The sequence below is a fragment of the Ixodes scapularis genome, unplaced genomic scaffold, assembly GCF_016920785.2.
Source record: "Ixodes scapularis isolate PalLabHiFi unplaced genomic scaffold, ASM1692078v2 PGA_scaffold3__209_contigs__length_174095766, whole genome shotgun sequence".
Lineage (NCBI taxonomy): Eukaryota > Metazoa > Arthropoda > Arachnida > Ixodida > Ixodidae > Ixodes > Ixodes scapularis.
The window spans coordinates 14,554,743-14,574,659 of NW_024609868.1; the positions used below are offsets into that span (position 1 = coordinate 14,554,743).

Genomic DNA, 19,917 nt, shown 5'->3' on the forward strand with positions numbered 1-19,917 from the left:
GGAAGAATACCAATTGGAACGAAAACCATTTGGGTTTTGGGACTCCCAATTGGAAGAATACCAATTGGTTCCAGTTGGAAGAATACCGATTGGTGCCATTTAGAACGAAAACCATTTAGGTTTTGGGACTCCCAATTGGAAGAATACCAATTGGTATTTTTCCAATTGGAACCACTCCCTGTTATGTTCCGAGACTTCTTTTTGGAAAGTATCCATCAACTCCCATCTGTATGATTTCACATTTTATTATGCAAATATGCTCTTGGAAAACAGTTGTTCTCCGGATGGTCTGCAGACACTGTAATCTGAGCTTCATTCTTCTTGCTTGAAATTCTGAAATAAACAGCAGAACAAGGAGTACATTAGCAGGAATGTCAATCAGTATCATGACATGGGTCAAGCATGAAAGCATAGAAATCAATGAAAGCTAGATAATAAGGCTTCAGTTAGTATGGCTTTCTGAATTATGATAGTGATCCAAGGCTTGTCGAAAATTTTAACAGGATAAACGGCTCACAAGTCTAACACGCCTGGCAGCAGAGAGTTGTGTGTTGTCCGTTCAATTCGTTAGCTTTCTGCCATCTTGAGCTTCTACATCAAAATTAGTCCCTTTTTACATACCTAGTGAGAGAAATTTACTATGTCGTTATCAGCTATAGAGGGGATCCAAAGCTTTGCAGTCAGTCAAATGTGGGGGTTTCACATGCCAACCAATGATGGGCGTTTGGCATGCCCCAGGAGGTCTGAGGATTAATTTGGACCACCTTAGTATCTTTTGAAGTGCAACCAAAAGCTTGGTCACAAGGAGCCTTCTCCACAATAAGCATCCATCAAATTGCGGGTACCTCGGCCGGAATTTGAACCCGCCACCTGGGCATCCGTAGGCCGGCGCTTTGCCTTGGAGCCACCGAGGCTGCTTAGGCTTTGCACTGAGACCATTCTTTTCAACAATTTTGACTGCAAAGAACTATTTGTTGTGTGCACACTGGATCTCGGAAAGAATACAATGTTCATTATTTGAATGTGTGAGGCTACACATGCCTTTGATTGCAATGAGAGCAGAGCTAGCTTTATTCTAACAGCTGTCCAAATTCAAAGGAATATTTATGATAGCATGCTAGCTGCATTCTGCACAATGGAAGCATGTAATAATTTACAAATATTGCAAGCAACACGTGGCAATAAAAAGGGTGTTAAGAGCAACCTAAAGAAAAACAGCAAATATATTGAAGGCTCAAATACTGAATGAGGAAATAGTTAGACACTAGAAAACTGCTTGCTACAATGGAAAGCGTTTTACAATGCGATGTGTGCACCGCATGGCGAACTTTTTCCCTAACGCGGACGTGCGGCAACAGTTTCAAACATAAAAGCAGGTAGAACAAGCAAAGTTGGCTCTAAGAACACTTTAGCAAAAAAGGTTGACCGTGAAAATATTCAGAACTTGCTTCAGGTGTCTGAGGACAAAGAGAAAAATCGCGCTCACCACAGCTGCCACGGGACGGAGTTGGTGGTAAACCCCAGCTTGTTGCGGTTCCCCCAGGCTTTTCTTGGGCACATTGATTAAAACAAGAAATGTCAAATGTTGGTAAACTTGAGGAAAATATCACATTTTCACATCCTCCTGCTCACATCCCACACATGTGCTCCCAGAAAAACAAATACCTACTGGTGTCACTAGCGATGGGGCGTTCCGACTTTCAAACCGAAACTGTAAGTAAAACTAAAAAGAAAAGAATTGTTAAAACAAAAAGCCATCAGATTAATAATAAAGTATTATATGTATGTATGTATGTATATATATATATTTAAATAAACGCAAAGAAAGGACAAAAAAAAAAAAAAAAACGAATAGGAGTAATATGAGTTGCATCTCATGTAATGAGGTGGCCGGTGACCCGATTGTTTTGTTGGCGTTCCCCACACCCTTGAAAAAAAATTCCACATTTTATCAGTTTATTTTTTATTCAGAAGAGTAAGCTCATAATCCTTCAGTGCAAAATTATTCTAGAGCTCCAATCTCCAAGAATCCAATTGGAATAACTGTCCCAATTGATTGCTTAATACCAATCGGAAAAGTAATTTCCAATTGGAATGGCCAATTGGTTGTTTAATACCAACTGGAAAAATGCATTCCAATTGAAATGGCCAATTGGTCATTTAATACCAATTGGAATATATATTTCCAATTGGACTGACCAATTGGAAAAATGCATTCCAATTGGAATGGCCAATTGGTTGTTTAATACCAATTGGAATATATATTGCCAATTGAAGGGACCAATTGGGAAAATGCATTCCAATTGGAATGGCCAAATTGTTGATTAATACCAACTGAAATATATATTTCCAATTGGAGTGACCAATTGGAAAAATGTGTTCCAATTGGAATGGCCAATTGGTTGATTAATACCAACTGGTATATATATTTCCAAATGGTGTGACCAATTGGGAAAATGCATTCCAATTGGAATGGCCAATTGGTTGTCTTCATACCAATTGGTTCCCACTGATACCAATTGGTACCATTTGAAATTCCAATTGGACTCAATGGGTATTTTTAACTGGGATGCTTTTGTGAGGTATGCGGAATATGCAAACGATTTTGTTATGCCCTTCGTTTGCGTCTCCAGAAAAAAGAATAAGATTATTTACAAATTTAGGCGCAATCACAAGCCAAGATTTACGATAACAGTGCGTTCGCTTCGGTGGTCCGTGTAGTGGTATTATACGCTGCTTTCTGCAACACCGCGTCATGACGAAGAGCTGGAACGGTCACGGTCTGTGTTGGGCTAGCGGTTGACAGAAACCCGCATCGCCCGCATCGGCACCCAGTGCACTTGGGCTGTTGATGCTCGAGCCTTTCATACGCGGCTTGTCGCCAGCTGATCCTGCTGCTCGACGGTGAGGAAGCGGCGAGTGTGACCTCTGAAGTAAATGTAAATCCTCGTCATCCAGTTATCCAGTGTCAAAGTGTGGAAGATGTCCAACGTGTACTGAGGGCGGGAACTACGAGCGTTTTGCCTTGCTTTTATAACCGAAACCGGAGCAGCGAGATAATTGCCTTGCGTACTCCAAAATGACGCAAGCAATAAGTTTCAACAGGTCGATTACGTCACCGCGGATGTAGGCGAGACTGTGCACTGTTTAAACGCTTGCAGTATCCACGAGTGCTACCAGAAAAACGACGTCAACAGAGAAGGAGCTCGCGATTTTAGCATAATGCAGTGCCACGGGCTCGTGAATTTTAAATGTGGCTATATAAAAATATTAAAAAAAAAAAAAAACACGCATCAGCGCCACATTAATGATCACGAATAACACCGGTCACAAACTCCCAAGCCTCACCGCTTCGCTCGACACCAACACGACATACGACAACAATCTGCATCAAAACGCCCCAAAAGTGAAGGGAGTGAAGGCGTGTGCTCCCGTACGCGTACTACAACTAGCGGAAGTGAAGTGCTGGGCGGATGTCCTTCACAATAATATATATGAAAAATGCCTTGCGCGAGTATAATTTCCATTGATTATTGAATACGTACTGATAAAATCCCAATCATTTGTTTTTCTATCTGATTCAAGCGAGTCGGACTGCTCATAACACTGGTCGAGCATGAAAATAACAAAAATTTGAACTTTTTCATGGCTGGTTTAAGATTTATTGTTAGTACATCGTTGTTTTTCGCAAAGGACTAATTTTACAGATTTTGCCTCCATACTTTTTAAATGCAAACAGTTCTTACATACGGCTGTCCATTGTGCCGTGTTTTGTGTCTTCTTCTATAAATCGGTAACGATCAGCGACCAAGGAGCTCACCCGTACATGTCGCGGGGAGAGTCCGTTGTTAGTAGGAAGTGTCGGGCGTAGTGTCGGTGTTGTGTTTGTGTACGTGTCGCTGCTGTGTCCTACGTGGTGCTCGTGTTGTCTGTGATGTATGAGAGTAGCAGTCTCCTCGTGATAGTTCTCAGCGTATTAACCGACTCCTGCTTTTTTTTCATTGGTTGCTAGAAATCGCACTAGGTGGCGCAAGTTACCGCCCGATTACAAGAGTTTGCTTGAGCTATTTATCCATGTAAGTTCAATATTCGTTTTTTTTTTTTTTGTTTTTGTCGAGCGGTTTTGTCGTAGCTGCCGACGCCACCGACCGCCGACGATGCACGTAGGTACCTTTGCACGTAGCTACGTCCGCCGCTCGGAGACTGTTTACTGTGCATAAAAGACATCGAACGAGAACGAACGCGTCCTGTATGCTTTCAGTTCGGCTGAAAGGCGCGGCTGGCTGGGCTCGTCCCTCGCCTGTTCTCGGCTGCTGGCCGCCATGTTTCATAAGGAACACGTTGAACCGTGCTTCTCGGAAGGCAAACACGGTGTAGCGTGTTAACTTTACACAGCACCTCATGTGTAGACGAAAAACACAGATGACTCCGTGTAAAACGAACACGTTTCGACGTGTCCGCTATGGGACAACGGTTTACACGTCTGGGCGTGTTATTTTTGTTAACAGTGTACGCTGTTTCCGGAACCGGAAGTTCTCTCGGCAGTAGGAGATGGGAGCGTTAGCGGCGACGAGTTGGGGTGCGCCGGTAGGTTTTACTGCGCCGATGTCACCGACGTATTTTCTGAATCGGCGCCTCTCATCGCCGCATCGCAGCTGAGCGAAATTCAATGAGATACGTTGCGCTACAGCGACAGCATGGGACTAGTCCCATACGCCGGTATGCCTGTTGGGATGTGCAGAGAGTCTTCCGGTGAAGACTACAGAAATCAACCCAACTGTCATTGTTGGTAAAAGGCGGCCAGTGTCAGTCGTTTGCAAAGCGACGTAGATGGAAACAAATTGCCGCGGCGTTTTTCGCGGTCTCGGAGATGCAGGAGCGAGCCGACGTTAAAAAAAGTGAAAGCCGTTTACAACTCCCTGTAACACCGAATGGACTACTTCCAAAACCGACGCGCCCCATCGTGGCGAAATACCAAGCAGTGCACTCTGGGAACTAGTTGGCCACTCAGTTTCGGTTTCGACTGTGCAGCTTCACCTCATGCTATCACTCCGCGACCGAACGCGCTGCTTGCGTTTTCGATTATCTAACTTTTCACGAACGTACAATAGACTCATTCCCGAGCGATACAAAACGAAGACCGGGGCACTTTCCTTGGTTCCCGAAACACCGGATATGGTGCGTGCGTATGCGAACGTAGTAAGACGTGGCTTAGTCACCTCACCCTACGGGTGCATGTTTGAGCTCAATTTCAATAATCCCGTCTAGTACCACTGAACTAGAACTAAAATTCGTTCATCTGGAGCCTTATACATATTTTGTTTGCCAAACGTCCGTTTCTTGTTACTTCATTGGGCGAAAAGAAAGCCGCATCCTCACAGGGTATCAAAGTTGAGCCCAGCGTTTACGCAGGAAACGCAGTAAATTCGACTTCACTACTTCACAAAAGTTACTATGATCTCTTCCTCGTGTCATCATATATCTCCCACTCGAATTTTATGCTGGTAGAAGATTAATTTCTCGCAATTAATTTGTCGCAAACGCTGAGATCGGCTAGCTACGACGGAGGCCCTAACAAGCGTCCCCTACTCCTCGCTAAGCCTTTTTGGACGAGCTTTTACTGACGCCCAAGATCTGCGCCTGAACGGTGTGTCTGAAATTATCTCGGCATACTCAGGCAGGAAAAAAACAAACACAAAACAAATATTATGGCCATTAGCAACCGTCAAACGCGCTTTGAATTCGTTCGAGCACTTGTGTGAAGAATGCCGCACCGTGCGCCGGACGGGCATGAACCCCTATGTGGTGCGCATGGGGGTTCCTGCCCGTCCGGCGCACTTCCGGGGAACGGTGCGACATTCTTCACACAAGTGCTCGACTTTTGCTTTTTCAAAACGGTCTGTATGTGCGAATTTGCCTATATGATTACAGGATAACTTTATGTGCATACGCGATGTTGAATATGAATGGAATGCAAGCGGGTAGGGACTTCACTTCGTGCAGTGCTGCGGGTCAGTACAGATAAGAGATAAGAAGTGTGTCAAAATTTAGCTTTTCAATGGCGCCTCCGAGTTTTACCTCGCATATTCAGGCATATTAAGAAATACAGTAATTGCAAAAAGTAATATTTCGTCTATGGACGCACGAAACAAACAAACTTCCTGATCAGCAACACTAATGTAAAGGCGCGAGCTCAATGTATGCATACTTATTGGTCGCTACAGCTTGTTGATTCGTATACAAGCAAGAAACCCGAGCTTCGCAGCGTCGAGATTCCCAGCACTGGCTCGTCCACATGCCTCGATTCGAACGCTAACAGGAAGACTCAAGTACAAAAATACAACAATTTAAGCATGTGTTAAGACAAGCTATACGTCTCAGGCTTGTGCTAAAGCTTCGAGGCCTGGCCATTTAGGTTAGTTTAGAGGCCACAAATGACGGTCTCGGGACCAGAAAACCATCTCTTGTCGACGTGTCGATCGAAACCGAAACCATGCCACCCTCCTCCCTGGCCAACTAGTTCCCAGAGTGCAACGCGCGCCGTGTTGCATGCAGGGCTTTATGGAAGTAGTCTATTAGAGCGCAGCTCTTGAGGAGGAGGAGGGAAGGGTACTGGGGGGTGAAGTGACCTGGGGGGGTCACGTGACGATGCCGATGATGTCATCAGTGACGTCACTGATGACGTCATCAGTGACGATGCGGACTCCGATGACGTCATCAGCGATGATGACGATGCGGATGTCGGTGACGTCATCAGTGACGTCACTGATGATGACGATGCGGATGCCCCCCCCCGAAGTCACGTGACACCCCCAGGTCACGTGACCACCCTCAGGGTCACGTGACCCCCACCGAGGTCACGTGACCTCCCCGATGACCCGGCATCCGCATCGTCATCATCACTGATGACGTCATCAGTGACGTCACTGATGACCTCACCGGCATCCGCATCATCACTGATGACGTCATCAGTGACGTCACTGATGACGTCATCAGTGACGTCACTGATGACGTCACCGGCATCCGCATCGTCATCATCAGTCATCAGTGACGTCACTGATGACCTCACCGGCATCCGGGAAGGGTCCACAAGGGTAGCGCGGGCATATTCCATTCAGCACGCCAGCCGGTCGTAGGCAGACAGACGGTCTTGCGACGAAGCAACGCTGCGCCGAGTCGGAGTGCCTGCTAGGCCTATATTTTGAGAGCTTCGTCGGAGCGGGATTCGCGGCTGTTGTCACTCTTCTCGGGTGTTTGTGGATCCAGCGTTCTTGTTCGTCGTGGTCTGTTTTGAGTACATTTTTTTCTTGCTGCTTGAAGTCGGCACGCGCGAGATGAACACGTAGAAAGATAAACGTTCAGTCAGTCAGAGTTTCGAGAGATAGGAAACCAAAGGAAATAACCGTTCTGAAGTCGGCCCTGCCAGCCCTGCCCTACTGCGCACGCGCAGTAGTTGCTTCGTTTACCACACGATAGATGGCGCTTGGCTCTCAGCATTATTAGAGTGCCTGCATACACACGCGCGCTTTTGCTTGAGTGGTGACATCTCAGCCATTTTTCCGCCCAATCGTTTTCTTATGCATTTTGAACTGCGTGCCATCCGGTGTCACTCAGCTCGAGCGCGTAGCTTTGGTTAATGCATGGACGCCATTTTACCGCCCAAGTCACGCACCGAGTGCGCGAGAGCATCACGCGCTGGCACATTCAGGACAACAATGGATGTCTTCACCCTGAGACAGACAGACATGTAGGCACCCTAAGCATTATCAAATTTGGCAATTTTCGCCACACATCTCTAATTATGCTACAAAATGTGGGTTTGAATATTATTTAACAAAACTTTTACGAAGCATTCGCCGGCTATTTATTGTTTACGATCGCGGTGCTGGTGAGGTAGGCTCTTACCCAATAGGCGACGTGGATTCGGCTGACGTGCTCCGTTTCTGCGGATGCATCGTAGTGAAAAGTCAGAGCTTTCGAAGGAAAGAAGTCGCAAAAGAGTCCAGTTTTCTTTTAAAAGTTCTATTCGCAACTCCAGCGCGCCGCTCGCCCTCCCGCGGACGAACGTAGAACCAGAGCAGCGGGGACGGCAGCGGCGACGGCGGCGCGGAAACGGTGGCAGGGACTGTCGGCCTTTATGCGTAAAACCGTTTTAACGAAAAAAGTGAGCGCGTTAAAAAAGGAATTTTTGTGCTCCGCTTTGCAACAGCCTTGCAGAAAGGACCGGGAGGTCTAATTTCATTAGGGACTTTTCGCGTATCGCATACGCTGCGGATTTCTGGTCTTGTCCATGGCCGCCAGCTCAATCTGTGCTCAACGTGACGGAAAACGCTCCCGCTAATAATGATGAACTCTATGGTACGGTCTACGGAAAGTCTACTCTTTGCGATAAGTAGAAGAAAACTCGTCGCGCAGCGGTATGTCGAGCAATACACATCGGGAATGGGTTCGCGTTATAAGGACGTTTCAAGGAACATCACCATTTATCCAAGCACCTGAAAAAGACTGAATACCCGGGTTTTCTTTCAGGTAATTACAAAGCAAATAAAGAAATGCTCGAAGCATTTTAAGCGCGTCTGTGTTAGCCAGCCGTTTGTGTCAAGAGCTCAGAACTAGGGATGCCGCGAACTTTTTTCGAATCGAAGTTTCGATGATCGAATCAAGCGGTTCGAAAGGTTCGAAAGATTTCGATTTTTCGAATTGTCTATATCGTAAAATTCGACGGAGGTCGAATTTTCGAACTTGTTAAGCTAAGAAGTTCGACGCTTTTCGAACCGTCGAACTTATTACGCTAAAAAATTCGATCTTTTTCGAACTTTCGAACTTATTGCGCTGCAAGGTTCGATGCTTGTCGAACTTTCGAACTTGACTGACCAAAAAATCGGCTGCAAAAATTTACGGCTGCAATTCACTGGGACACATGTGTGTTGGCGCTACAACCCGCGAACCAAGAAGGAAATCCTGCCATACGATTCCGCCCATTCCAAACTTGTGAAACGAAATATTGCCACGTCATGCCTCCAAGCTTCACTGCACAGGTCCTGTCACCATGCCATGCTTGACAGCTATGAAGCCCAGGTCAAGCGACTTTTAGGAGCAGGATTTCCTCTTTCTGTTTTGCTTGGTGTCTCTCAGACACTCTTGAAAAAAGTCAAGAGCGGTTCTCAGGAACCAAAAGTAAAGCCTAAACAAAGGCCTCAGGTTGTCCCATACTTACATAAGGTTTCACACAATTTAAAAAAAGTGGCTAACCGGTTCAATGTGCCAATGGTTTTTTCAGCGCCACAAAAATTAGCACAACTTTGCCCGCGCGTAAACCAGGCAAGCAGTAAAAAGATGTCATGTACTGTTAAGCATGTCAACAAGTTCGTGGATTGCGTTGTGGGTGTCATCTACAAAATTCCATTGTCATGCGGACGGGTTTACATTGGACAATCGGGACGCTGCGTCAACGAGAGAATGCGTGAGCATGCGAATTCCCTGCGGTCAATGACCGGAGGTCACTTGTACGTACATTGCAGAGACTGCCAGTGTCACCCCGTCTTCCAAAATACCTTAATCATTGGCAGGGGGCGCACAAAAGTGCAAAGAGAGGTGCTGGAGGCGCATGCTATCGAAAAAGCTGGCGCGGGGCACTGCGTCAGCCAACCTTCTGTTTATCTTCACAAAAAAGAGATAGATTTTATAGATGACTGGTGAGCGACACGCCATTGGTTGTTTCGGCGTTGGTTGACTGTGTGGTGTTTTCTTGCTTGAGCCTTTTTTAATAAAACTTCAGTTGATAGTCAGCGCTTGTCCTGTGCTCTTCTCTCGTCGTCTTCGTCTTTTTGTGCGCTGTTTTCCAATTTCAGAAGTCATGAACCAACTCGCTTGCATCGCCACCTTAATACAAAAAATCGATGAATTTCGAACTTTCGAACCTATTTATCAAGAGAATTCGAAAAGTTTCGAACTTTCGAATTCTGAAAAGTCAGAAGTTCGACGAGCTTCGAACTTTTAGGGTAAAAGTTCGACGTTCGTCGAACTTCGAAAGACCGGCGGACGGTTTCATTTGATTTCAAGTAGTGGGGTACATTCGTAATTTTTTTTCTCGAACTTTTACACGCGGTGCTGCGTTCCTTACGAAAGACAATGTCGTTTATTTCAATGTTCTGGCATGCTTAGGTTTAAAGAAATAAATCCCCGAAGGGGCGAGGAAGGACGACGGGTTTTTGACGATTATCGTTTGTGCCAGATTTGAAGCACGCTGCAGCCGGAGCTATTTATGGTAGATATGTTATACTTTTTTTTAAGAATGATCTATGTATAGCCTAGGTAAGTGCCGTCTTAAGATGTGATTATTGTTATTCAACGTGAGTTTCGAAGAAATGTCCAAACATGTATCTGCATGCAATTATGACCTAAACTTGATATTTATTTTCGTCTAAGTTGTTTGAGGTATCGCATTTAAATTAACACCACAGACAGTACATATCGTTGCCATCTGCAGAATACAAAATAATATATTTATTGTTTTTTCACGTTAAGGAATAAATTAACTCATGGGAGAAGATTTCTAATAGTGTTCAAGTTCAGCACGTCATTAAATAAACTTTTTTTTCTTTTTTTCGCTTCACGTTTCTGGGACGTGTTTCTTTTAGCCTGTACACATATTGGTAAAAGAAACTTGTTTCGAAGTTCTGAACCTCTGAATATGCAAGAATAGAGCACTTCCGACGAATTCTTGATAGTTTTTTTTTTTTTTTTCTCCTGCTTTTTATTCCCGCATTTATTTTTATTTTTTTTTTTACTATTGGCACAGGTGTTTAGGTTGAAAAGACAGCTTTGAACTTCCGAACCACTAAGCATGTGACGAGCAGTGCCTTCTGACAACGAGTTTCTAACAATAACCATCTACGCAACCTTTTATGCAGTGAAGAGCGACAGTAGCTACACATATGCATAAATAATTTCAGATTAAAATAACCTCGACCACGCCCTCTTTCCCCGTATTGTTTTCTTTAACAGTCCGAAATACCTGCAAGGGGGAGAAAAAGGCTGAAGCCTCCCCGCCCCCCCCCCCCCCCCCCCCCCCCCCGGCTACCCTCTTCCCCCCGTTTTTCCTCTTCCGACGCCACTTGTCTGGTAGAACGCTCCTCGACCTCGAGTTGTGTCGGCTTTTGTGCTTTTTGCGAGGCGATTCCTCCGTCCCAGAAAATAAACCTCCAGGACAATTACAAACTTCACCGGATCGGATTACTACCAGCGTGCAAGGAGTGGCGAGCTAGTTTGCCAGGTCGCTTCAAGGTTTTTCTGAGCCTCAACCTCCTGCTCGCCCCTGGCCGTTTCGAACTGGATGAGTCTCGTAAAACAGTGTGTTCGTGCAATCACTACTGCGTGATGCAGTAGTGATTGCACGAACCCCCCTCCCTCCTCCCCCTCCCTCCCTCCCTCCCCCCCCCCCCCCCCCCCCCCCCCCCCCGGGGCTGGCGGTCACAATTCTGCACTGGCAAATATTCTAGCATGTCCGGGACACTCATCGTCTCATTTAATTGCCTGACCAACTTCGCAGAATCTAGATATCACACCCTAACTTTTCTAAACTTGATTTTGTGAAAACAAGTGAGTCGTGAAAACGTTATTTGGAACTGAAACTGTGGAAAAACTTGAAAATCGGACTTCGAACTTTGAAAACTTGGATTAGAAAGAAATTCAAAATCTTCAAAGTTTTTTTTTTTTTTTTTTTTTTTTTTTTTTTTTAATTTAGCGTTAAAAGAGAATCGAAACCTTCGAACTTTTCGAACTTTATGCAAAAAGAAATTCGAAATCTTCGAATTGTTCGAACTTCATGTCTATAAAAATTCGAAGCGTTCGAAGTTTTCGAATTTTTTTTTACAAAGAATTTCGAAATCTTCGAATTTATCGAACCTGAAGTAAAAAAATATTCGAAATATTCGAATTCGAAATTTTAGAAACCGTGAAAGCTTCGAAATTTTCGAATTCGAAACTCCGCTGTGGTCAAAAGTTGCGAATTTTTCGAAATCGAACCTCGGTCGGTACGAAAATATCGAAATTTTTCGAAATCGAACCTCAGTTCGCTTCGCAAATATCGAAACCTTTCGAAATCGAACCTAGGGTGGTTCGCGACATCCCTACTCAGAACGCGCAGTTTTGACTAGAGGGACTGCAATGTTCCAAATAACACGGTACAAAAAATGTACGGTATATTAAAATATTTTTTTTATAGAGCAATAAATAAAACCCCTGAAGGCGCCGATTATGTTAATAGGCAGTTTTTGCATAGCGTACGATACCCCTAAACTTCAGTTGGACGTACAGCACACTGACGTTCAACCGGCGCTACCAACTTTCACGAGCGGCTTGATAGCCGAGTTGTGCAACTTAAAAAAAATAGCTTAAGTAAGTGTAATTGACTGTAAGAAAAAAGAAAGGAATCAGGGTTTTCTTGGCCCTACTGCAAAACCGCGGTGTGTTTTGTTTTGTTTTTCGGTACTCATTGATGCGTACTTTAGCTGTTTAATATCTTATATGTTGCGCCGTCATCAAGCCTCTCGTAAAAGTTGGGGCCGTCATTTCGACGTTAGTGGGCTGCACGGCGAACTGAAGTTTTGGAGTGTCGTATATGTGGCAAGAGATGTAAGGACTACAACATTTTTTTTTTAGATTGTTGAGCACGCCGACGCTTCTGGTGCGCACTGAAAATTGTGCTTCAAAGGCGCAGCGCGAGCTTGCGATTGTAATGCTACACCGCACGGTAGCCTGCAGTAATAAACTTTTTATCAATAACCATAGAGCAGTTTGATTACGTGTTGCAATACACTAAAACCGAGACGGTGAGCAGCGATTTGAGAGGCTGTGACGCGAAGACACCAATACTGTGTATTGCTGCTTTTCCGAAGCTTGACGGTCACCGTTCGCGGCTCTCTTTTCAGAGCACTAAAGGCCAGGCAAAGCGCAAACATATCTTCATTACCCTCAAAAATAATCTGCCACAAACAGTAACGTGGCCGGTGCCTAAAACGTGCTCGCTCACCACAAAGCTTAGCACTTGAGGTTTCTGCAACTTTTAAATACCAGCATGCTCGCTTTCCTAACGTGCATCAGCATCTCCGTCACCTGTTATACGATCCCTCCCTAACCGCTTCGAATTCGTGGGCAAATAAATCATTTTTTAGCGCGCTGAACAGCGTCAGCACGAGCAGGCGCACGGATATCCTAGAGAATCTATCCCCGTCTCTTCCGCCATCTTGGAACTACCGCCCCGCCACCTATAGGGCGTTGGAGTTGCGAATAGCAAATAATTTTTTTTTTGCTCTCTAGTTTTGTGTTTTTGTGTTTCTTTTCATACCTTTTACGACGTGCGGTGGATGAAATTCGATTTTAAAATCATTTCATGGTCCCTTTAAAGGGCAACTCCGCTCAATTCCGAAGATTTTGGGATAATGATTGATTTCGAATTAAAAAGTTCTAGTAAAACACACTACGTCGTTTGCTTCGCGAAAAATGGGATATATATTTTTAAATCTAATTTTAAACACGAGCGGAAATCAAAACCGAAACTTCGGCTCCGCCCGGCAACATTGGCCTCGGGTCGCCAAGTACCATAGAGATCATACATACTTGGCGCATTCGATTCAACCGGAAGTTGCCCGGTCGCTGCACTGGCGCGTTCGATTCATCCCAGTTCTGAACGAGTTCACACCCAGTTCCTCAAAATCTTGCATCGGCTCCAGAGTCAGTTCAGCGTCCGTGCAGAAGCAGACGACAAGAGCAGACGGCGATAGCAGACAACACTCCTCGTCCGTCTCTGCTCGAGGTGCCATTTTTCGCAGCTCTCGCTCAAATGTCTGCGATGTTTAATAATAACGCCGATACGGACCTTGCATTTCCTCCCTATTATGATAATAACGTACCCGGGGCGGACGCGGAATAGAGATCATAAGGAATTTGATTGATTATGATATTCTGAAAGCGTTTTATAGGCACCTGCTCGTGTAGGTTTGGTTCCCTGTGGTAAGTGTTGAAATACTGGATCACGTAAATTGTTTGTTTTTGATGCTATGTGGGGATGCACAGTGTTGATATTCTTTCTTACCGACACGGGAAAGCTATTGTACGCTTGATAGTCCCCGCCTTCAGTTGCTCTTGGATGCGTACTGACGACTCCGATACATTGCTGAGGTCTGGGATTTAGTTCATTGGCTGTCGCGTGCCCCGTAGCTGAGCATAATACTACGTGCTTTGTCCGCTGGTATCTGGACGTCCACTAACGTGCCTGGGAAAACGACGATGAGAATCGGCATTGGCCTGGTAGTTCCATGCAGTTATTTCTTGAGAATCAGCATAAACGCTTTAGCTTGACGCCATAGTTACGGTCGATAACTGTCTTGGCCAAAACGCTATCGTCAGGCCTTCGTCTTCGAGGTGAAAGCTACCGACAGCGCGCTGCCGCCAGTGACTTCCGACGCAAAATCATCCCGATGCCGCGAACATATCGTAGAAATGCGACACTCGAGAAACTAGGAATGAATCTACTATTGCTAAATGAATATGAAGGACACGAACACTTATGAAAATGAGAGGACCAAACGACCGTTAAAAATGCAGACAGAAACACATTTCGTGCAGAAAACGTTTTTAGTACACGCGAATAAAAAATATTCACAGAAAAGGTTCCGTTATTATACTTTAAAGCTAAATAAAAACACGAATTGTTTATCAACCCACGAACAAATAAGACGACACTCTGCGCTTCCGCTCGATCCCGATCACAGCGCCAGTCCTAGCGCGGCGGCTGCACTGGTTCTGCGTCGCCGCTGCACGACTCCTGCACTCCTCTGAACTCGGACAGAACTAATTCAGAACTTTCCGGCCAAATCGAACAGACCTACTAACTCTAGAGGAAAAGGTCCGCCATTTTCTCATACATTCTGGCTGCCGCAAGCGGCGGATCATGCAGGCAGACCCTCGGGGTCCCAAACACGGTTACATCTTTATGCTTACTGATTACCAGCTGAACGTTAGGAAAGCGACGAAGACGGTTTTTAGACCTCTCATTGGAGTTTCAACCTTCCCACGTGTGCTGGAGTTATGAACCCCGTTCATGTAAGGGGTTCCTTCCGTGTACCTCGGAACATTCCAAAAACGTAAAACGGGGGTTGGCCACCAGAGCTTTAGCCTCGGCGCTACAGAAGTCCTGCCCTCATAAGGTGGGGCGCTGCTTTCAAGGACAGCTGGGTCGACTCCAGGATTCTGGGTACTCGAGTACCCTCCTCGTACCGGTATGTGAAAAGCTTTGTAGGCAAGTACGTCAAAATCCTGAGAAGAATCAAACAACTCAAAAGAAGCCCCCAACGCCTTTCGCAGTGGTCCCGTATGTTCACGGCATTACTCATCGATTAAAAAAGATCGCCGGCCGACAAGGCGTCCACGTTGTGTGCTCCGCCCCCAACAAGGCCTACGCCATGTGCCGTAGGGTGAACCGGAAAACCGCCCAGAACGGGACGACGACCTGCAGCACTGCGCATCGAACACCCTACGCCCCATGCGAAAAACGAGTGGTTTACAAGATCCCTATGTCATGTGGCAAAAGCTACATAGGACAGACGGGGAGGTGCATCAACGACCGCACCAGAGAACATGCAGCCTCTGTGACCGCACTAACGTCGGCGGGCCACCTCTCGGCACATTGTAGGGCCTGCAAATGTGCTCCTGATTTCACAAGCGTCACCGTTTTAGCAAAACACCGAAAGCAGCTTGGAAGGGAGCTCCTTGAAGCGTTGGCCATTGAGGAGGGGGAGGGAGAATGCGTCAGTGTTGCCTCCATTGCGCTCTTGCCCAAAGAAAAAATGTATCTGAAGAGAGCGGCACCTCGGATGAACCAAGTTGGGACCCTGTGACTCCAAGATCCGACCGAGAAAAACGAGGGTGACACCACCGGAAATATAAAAGACAAAAAGAAAGACATTTTTCAAGATCCGAAAGTCGAAGAAGACAAAAACTCCACGGATCGTGAGAGAAAAAAAGGAAGTTTCTGTCTAAGCTCCGACTGAAGTAGTAGAAGCTACCCTTTTGGGATGGGGAAAGTCGAAGAGGTGGAGAACAACACGGTCCGTGAGAAGAAAAAGGAAGTTTAAGTATAAGCTTTGAAAGAAGAAGAAGAAGCTACCCTTTTAAAGGAGCTGTGCAACGATATTCAATTGGAATTGTTTTCTCTCTACACGAGCTTACTGGCACACCTGGGACTCAAGGATACTCACACGCAACGCCATTGGCCAAGAAACTCCTTTGTTGCGGTGTAAATTCAAGGAGAAAAGCGATCATTTTCATTCAATCTCTCCTTTGCAAAATTTGATGACGTAACTCGGGGATCGCAGTACACCCAAGTGACGATATTTGAATGCGGTTCATAGATTGGACCCGAGCATTGCGTGGGCACTCGACGTGGGCTCGTGACAATTGCTAGCTCGAGAAGCATTCGGGTTGTGACCCGTGTCCAATCGCTGCAACGACGACAACAGCCGAGCCATAACAATATCTGGAACTCAGCGCGTGTCCTGCGCTTTGCCAACCCCAGCGCGTGGCTATGATCAACACTGGCGGCATATAATCGGCTCCAGATCACGTGGCCGCTTGTTCTGGCTGCGAGTTGAGGGGGTGAACGCTGCTCGTTTTTCTTAATTTTTTTCTGGGACTTCTATTGCGTGGGGTGAAAAACGAACGCGTGTTTCATAGGTCATTAACGTTAGGGATCCGTTTTAAGCGGTATTTGAGCAAAGTACAAAAATTGTTGCATCGCTCCTTTAAGGATTGGGTTGAGGAAAAGGAAGTGTATATAAAAAAAGGGTTGATAGTCCAGCAGTGTGTTTCTTTCTCTCTTCGTCGCTTTCCTAACGTTCAGCTGGTAATCAGTAAGCATGAATAACCAACCGGCTCAGCTACAGGCCATCACGGTTACATCATCAGAGCAGTTTCGTGAACTTCAACAATCCACGAACTTACCGGTGGAAAGATATTCGAGTTCCTTTCGAAGCTTTCTTTTTGCATAGCGCGCAGATGTACGGCCTCGCGTTAACGCTAAACTAAACCATATACCCGGCTTCGCCGGTGGGGCGCAGGTGAGCGCGGTTGAGGAATACGAAACTGCGCAACCACCAGATTTCCGAGATTTCGACAGAAGGGAAGTTAATGCAGCGTAATGACTTTATTGCTTTTTATAAGCGTTAGAATAGCTCAGAATTTAGTTTACAACGTTAAATTATCACTGTTTATATTGCTGAGAGTTTACACTCTTCGCGTTTACCATGGCAACTTTCTTTCTCTCGTGTTCTGTCGCTCTCTTTTGCGGTCGTTCACTCGGGACCCCGGGTGTCGGCGCACGGGATTTGCCACTCCTCCTCACCCACCTTTACCCCCCTGCCTTTGAAGCGGGCGGTTTGAATAGAAATCAGACCTAGCCAAATAAAAACGGAGAAAAAAAAAAAAAAAAAATTCACTACTGTTGCATTTTTCGCCACCGATCCTCCAGCCTCCTTTTAGTCCTCTCGACTGCGTCGCTGCACTTCCATCTGGGCTGCAGTGCCACTGCAGCGCGATTTAAGTCCGCACTGGGCCAGCACTCAGCATCCCTGCCTGTGTCCCCAACTCGGAAGCCGAGGGCTTCTGCCAGAAATTGTTCGTGTGAATGTGCCTGCGTCTAGATGCAGCCCGTTGTCTAGCGCCTGGCCCCAATCCACCGGGTGTGTTGGTGCGAGACTTGGGCAGGAGAGCACAATATGCTTGATAGTTTCCTCGGTTTCGCCACATGCCCGGCATGATGTTGATTGTACCTAGCTGTTGGTCAAAACGCTGCCTGTACACTAGCGTTCTTAGCCCTCCCGCACGTGCTTCAAAAAGCAGGCGGCTGCCCAGGCTATTGCCGCGCGCCAAGTAGGCAGCGCGGCCGTAGCCTAACGGTTATCGCGCTTGCCTCCCACGCGAAGGGCCAGGGTTCGATTCCTGGCCACGGCTATGCATTTTTGTTAACACTGTAATGTGATGTTCTGGTAAAATCGAGAACCGTCTAGCTGATTCGAGGTCAGAATTTTCTACGCGTCGAACCTTCTACGTCGAATGCTCCAGAAGCCAACGTGTGTACAAAAGCGGCTCCGCAGGCAAGCCGGAGTCAGTTTCGCTCCAGCGTTCGACTGTGCTGCTACGCCGACTTCGACGCCCGCGACGCTCTGTTATTATCTTTGTTCTCCCTTAGTTTTTTGGCACAAGTTCGCCACATTGAACGTTTATTTCTTCCCGTTTATTTCCTTTTATTTTGGTCACCACCCGTGACATTTTGGTAGAAAATTCTGACCTCGAATCAGCTAGACGGTTCTCGATTTTACCAGAACATCACATTACAGTGTTAACAAAAATGCATAGCCGTGGCCAGGAATCGAACCCTGGCCCTTCGCGTGGGAGGCAAGCGCGATAACCGTTAGGCTACGGCCGCGCTGCCTACTTGGCGCGCGGCAAAAGTATTACTGGCCGAAGCTCCCCAAGACCGTCCACCTATACACACGATCATGCCACGAGTGCCAGCGACGCAAGAAACCGCCGACCGGCCGGCCTCGTCGGCGGTTTCTTGCGTCGCTGGCACTCGTGGCATGATCGTGTGTATAGGTGGACGGTCTTGGGGAGCTTCGGCCAGTAATACTTTTCACGAATACGGGCCAGTGTCCGGCTGTAACCAAGGTGTCCGGATGTCGGGTCGTCGTGGCAGGCTTGGAAGATCTCCTCTCGAAGGTCACTCGGGATTACCAGCAACCACGGTGTGTTGTTGTCGCCGAAGTTCTCTTTGTAGAGTACACCTTGTCGGATGGCGAAGGTCGGCAGTACTCGTGAGAAGACACGTGGCACGGTACTCCTGCCCCCTTCCAGGTGCTCGATTAATGCGCGCAGCTCAGGATCGTCCCGTTGACGTCGTGCCATATCGTCGGTGTTCACTGCTCCTAGGAAGCACTCGTCGTCATTGTCGTCGCTGCAGCCGGAAGGGGTTTCGACGGGGGCTCTGGACAGGCAGTCGGCGTCGCTGTGCTTGCGGCCTGACTTATAGACCACTGTCATGTTGAACTCTTGTAGTCGAAGACTCCATCGAGCGAGGCGTCCTGACGGGTCCTTCAGGTTCGCAAGCCAGCAGAGCGAGTGGTGGTCCGTGACTACACGGAACGGGCTCCCGTACAAGTACGGACGAAACTTCGTTATTGCCCAGACGACCGCAAGGCATTCTTTCTCAGTCGTGGAGTAATTTTTTTCCGCCTTGGACAATGTCCGACTTGCGTAGGCGATGACTCGCTCGATGCCTCCTTGCACTTGGACTAGTACTGCGCCCAGTCCCGCGTTACTTGCGTCCGTGTGAATTTCTGTTTCCGCATCCTGGTCGAAATGTCCAAGCACAGGAGGAGTCTGGAGTCGTCGTTTCAGTTCGTCGAATGCCTGCTGTTGCTCCTCGGCCCATTCGAACTTCTCGGCGTCCTTCGTGAGATTCGTAAGTGGTGCGGAAATCTTTGCGAAATCCCGAACGAAGCGTCGATAATAGGCACAAAGTCCAAGGAATCTTCGCACGGCCTTCTTATCTGTCGGCGCTGGAAATGCCGCGACGGCGCGAGTCTTCTCGGGGTCTGGGCGGACGCCTTCGTTACTAACCACGTGGCCAAGGAACTTCAGTTCGTCATAGGCGAACCGGCACTTTGACGGCTTGAGTGTGAGTCCGGCGGTCTGAATGGCTTGAAGAACAGCTCGGAGTCGTCTCAAGTGCTCGTCGAAGTCAGCTGAAAATACTACGACGTCGTCAAGGTAGACGAGACAACTCTGCCACTTCAGTCCTGCCAGTACGGTGTCCATGACACGCTGGAAAGTTGCTGGCGCCGTGCATAGTCCGAAGGG

At 46.9% G+C, this 19,917-nt stretch overlaps 1 long non-coding RNA gene across 1 annotated transcript; it reads right to left on the reverse strand.

Moving 5' to 3' along the window:
- Nucleotides 1-227: 227 nt before the first annotated feature.
- On the reverse strand, nucleotides 228-1,744 carry LOC115314832. Its single transcript, XR_005715283.1, has 2 exons — nucleotides 1,487-1,744; nucleotides 228-333 (listed from the first exon to the last, which is right to left on the reverse strand). It is a non-coding gene; the product is annotated as an uncharacterized LOC115314832 (long non-coding RNA).
- Nucleotides 1,745-19,917: the final 18,173 nt, after the last annotated feature.